Source organism: Leptosomus discolor, chromosome Z (genome assembly GCF_034619465.1).
Source record: "Leptosomus discolor isolate bLepDis1 chromosome Z, bLepDis1.hap2, whole genome shotgun sequence".
Taxonomy (NCBI): domain Eukaryota; kingdom Metazoa; phylum Chordata; class Aves; order Leptosomiformes; family Leptosomidae; genus Leptosomus; species Leptosomus discolor.
In genome coordinates, this window is record NC_141419.1 from 5,826,999 (window position 1) to 5,831,135 (window position 4,137).

Here is a 4,137-nt window from a genome sequence, read left to right on the forward strand (position 1 = left end):
GAGGCACGGCAGGTGGTGGGGGGAGTGGGGCTCTCTGGGTGGCTGCAGGAGTTGGAGCAGGGGCTAAGCACAGGCCCAGTGGCTGGAGGGCTCCTGGCTCCCAGTTGCAGCCCGCGGGGAGGATGCTGTGGCTGGTTGGGGTTTGCATCCATGCCTGGTGCCCGCGCACGGGGAGCACTGCATCCCACTGGGCGTGAGGGCTGCCTGCTCCTTGGATCCTCAACGTGCTCTGGGTGCCCAAACGAGGGTCCTGCAAGAGCCCCAGCTGCTGGGACCCCTTCCCAGCTGCTCTGCCGGAGCTCTCAGAAGGGCCTTTTCCTGCAAGCGTGGCCTTGGGCAGAGCGTGAGGGCTGCTGAGCGCTTCAGGAAGGAACTGGGTCCGGCCCGGAGTCCGACTGTCTACAACCACACGTACTTTCTCCATGACTGGACTGACAGGAATCCAGGGTGAGTCACGAATTCCCCAAGACCCTCAGGGAACAAAGCAAAGCCACTAGCAAAAAGGACATCCCCAGCTTCTGCTCCCGGTCCTTGTGCTCCTGCTAGGCAGCTCCCTGGCAGCAGCTGAGGGTATGGCGGGCACTGCCAGCAGATCTGGCCCCTTCCCATTCCTGCTGCAGCCCCCAGCTCCCCCCCAGCCGATAAGGGCTCGTGTGCAGAGGCAGGAGTGGCGACAGTCCAAGTGCTTGCAAGCCCCCCCAACCCGTCACCCCCTTCCTGCGGCGGTGCTCAGCGTGCCAAGCGTCGCTCTCGGCGGGACGCGGCGAGCCGGCACTAAGGGGTCACAGCTCGTTGCGTCCCTCTGACGCTGACATCTCCCCCTCGCTGCATGTCCTCGCTGGCCAGGCCTGTCCCCAGGGAGTGGCAGCTTCTCGTACGCGTGGGGGAGGCGAGATGGAGGGGGCCAAAGTCCGGCCGGGGCACCTTGGGCCCACGTGGCTGTGGCAAGCAGAGCCGAGCACTGGGGACTGGCACGCATGCCTGCCCTGCCCTCGCTGCCACCTCCTGCGGCTGCTCCGGGCCGGAGGGAACAGGTCCCAGCACCCAGACCCCACTGCACTGAGTCATGGAAAGAGCCCAGGTGCAGGTGGGTTGTCCCTGGATGTCCTGCGGAGCAGCAGGGACACACGCAGGCTCTGCTGAGCTGCACCCATCACACGGCGCTGCCATCCCCATGAAGCCCCTGCTGTGGCGGAGATGCCTCCCTCCAAACCCACCCTTGGAAAAGCCACCCAGGTGGCCGGGGGCAGCCAGGCAGAGGCCGGTGCAGCGCCACGACGGCACAGCTCGTTCACGGGGGGCTTTCTGCGTGCTGCCGCGTCCTGGCCCCCGCTTCAAATCCTCGGCTTCGAAGCAGCCCCAGGGCTGCACGCAAGCCAGACACGCGCAGCCCTGGGGGCGGCCAAGGCTCGCCAGGGATTGCACCCCACATGCCAGGCACTCGGTGGGGCTGGGGAACCAGAGTCACCCCGAGACCCCCAGCCAGCAGGCTGGGGCAGCATTGTGGGCAGTGGGGTCAGTGCAGCCGGGGCAGGGACGTGCTGGCCTCTGCAGTGCTTGGCGCAGCCCAGTGCTCTCGGGTGAGCCAGGAGCGGGTGTGTTGGCAAGCAGCAGCCAGGAAAGGCAGGGACTGACCTGCGGCGAGCCCCGGCTTCCTTCCCGGTCAGCGCCGGGGCAGGACGGCGCGGAAAGGGGCCACCGCCGGCCCCCGACACTTGCAGGCTGGGGGCCACATTGTCTCTGTGGGGTGCCAGCACACGGGGATGAGGTGAAGGCTTCGCCGTCCCTTGAGGGGTTGTGGTCTCCTGGGGAAGGAGGCTCACACCCTCGCTTCTGCTGGGATGGCCCTGGGGACATTGCAGTGTCATCCCCATTTGGGGACACACCATGACACTTCGAAAGAGGCAGATTGGGCACGGCCCTTCCTGGGCCAGCGACCCACCCCACCAGCCCCGTGGCTCCAAAGGAAGGGCATGGGCCTCCCAGCAGTGGCATCAGGCCTGCAGCCCCCAGGCACGTGGCACCATAGAGACTGTGAGGGTGATCAAGCTGGAGCCAGGGCCCTGCTTCCATTTTGGGGGGCTGCTGTAGCTCAAGGGTAGTTCAGAGGGGGGGCAGGGAGGTGGCCGGACGCCTGGGTCTTTGGCCGGACGCCTGGGTCGTCTGGCCGCGGTGCTCGGCGCAAGGGCTGGAGTGCCACCTCTCGGGAGAGCCGGGAGAGAGACAGCAGGCAGGCAGGCAGCCTCTACTCCAAATTTTAATGGAACAAATAAGTTAATAAGTTAATCAAGTGAGGTAACTACCGCTGGCTGGGGAGGTCTGCGGGGACCAGCCAGCCCCGGGGTGGGTCCTACGAGTTAGTTCTTGCGTGCAGCTGCGGGCAAAGCTGTCACATGCACCCTCGCCCCATGGCCGGGCACCCATGGGACCCACACACCAACTCACCGCTTGCTCACCCACCCGGATGTCCCCTCGCACCCCTGTGGCACCGCTGCCCCACAGCCCGGATGGGGGAATGGGCACCCCTGGGGTGAGGGGAGGGGGTCGGGGTGGTGCAGGAGCAGGGGGGGAGGCTGCAAGCGGTGGCCCGCGCTGGCCACATGCACTAACGAGGCAAGAAAAACGAGCAGGGTCGGGGGTCCCTGCTGCCAGGAGCAGAGGCACAGGGGGGCTTGGGAAGGGGGGTGCAAATCCCACAGTTTGAAGCCCAGAGAGGGGCTGCACCAGCAGCGAGGTCTGCCCAGGTCAGATCCCAGCACTGCGACCGCGCAGGTGTCACTGCTGAGCCCCGCAGGGCACCGAGACCCCCAGGACACCCCCGGCTGCGCAGGAGCAGGCACCAGCCCCAACTCGGCAAACTTTGGCACGACCATGATCGCTCGCAGCCTGGCTCAGCCCAGCGTAAAACCGGCCCTGGGGTTGGGGCAGCAAAGGGGAGCAGAGCAGCACGGGAGCTGCCGCAGCTCTGTCGCGAGTGGCATGCAAGGAGGCATGGCCAACACCTCTCTGTCCCCCCCAGGCAGTCACCCCCCAGGCCCGGCTCGTGCTCCCCGAGCCACGGAGGGGACGGGGACATGGGGAGGGACAAACTGAGCACTGCAGGACCCAGCAGGGAAGGAATCCTCTAAGCAAGAGCAGCATCTGGGACACAAGAGAGAGGGACGCTCCTTGGGGACCGCCGTCCCCATTGCCTGTGCCTGCATCCCTGCCTCCTCCACAGCCCCTGCCCAGCCCGGTGGCCCCAGGACCACCCTTGGGCAGAGGTTTGTCACCCAGCCCCAAGCCCCCAGGCAGGCCCCCACGGGCAGCAGGATCCAGCCCTGTGTGCTGGTAGGGGGGTTTGCTTATTGCCTATGTCCCCGCGGGTTTCTCTTCCCAGGGGTGTTGCATATTAAGACATTATTGCATAAATATATATATATATATCTCCTATATATATATTGCCCTGGGAGCATGCACGGGCAGGCAGAAGGCTCTGCTGTGCTTCTAGAGGTTCAGCCACAGCTGCAGCGCTGCAGCCCTGCGAGCAGGGAAACAACCCGTGCAGAGGAGGGTGAGGGGGGACAGACCCCCGCTCCCCAGCCGGGGGTTGGGGGGGGGGGGGGGCCTGCTGCTGCCCTGACCAGCAGCAACGCAGGTAAAAACCACACTGGGTTGTGCCCCAACGCCCCTGCTCGACACCGGCAGCGGAAGGGAGATGGAGCCTTGCATAGCTGGCGGTGACCCTGGCTCAAGGCCAGGGGACCAGGCAGGACCCTGCTGGGGAGCTGGACATGTCCTGAGGGCTGGGGCTGGGGGTACGAGCCAAACCCCAGGGGACGGGGCCAGCTTGGAGCATCCCCACCATGGCTGGGGAGCACTCGAGGCCCCAGGAGCTGGGGGGGCATCTCACCCCCTCCAGAAAGGCAGAAGCATCCCAGGAGTGTGGTCTGGCCACGCCACAGTGCCACGGGCTCCCACCCCATCCCCACAGCAGGCACCCCGCTGCAGCCGTGCCCCCGCAAAGGAAGACTCGGTTCAAGTAACACGGCGAGGGACGTGGCTAGACGGGGCCGGGCGATGCCACGCTGCTCCCACGTCCTGGCATCCCGTCCCACCGGCGGTGTGCTGGCAGGATCTGTCCCGCTGCCTCCCTGC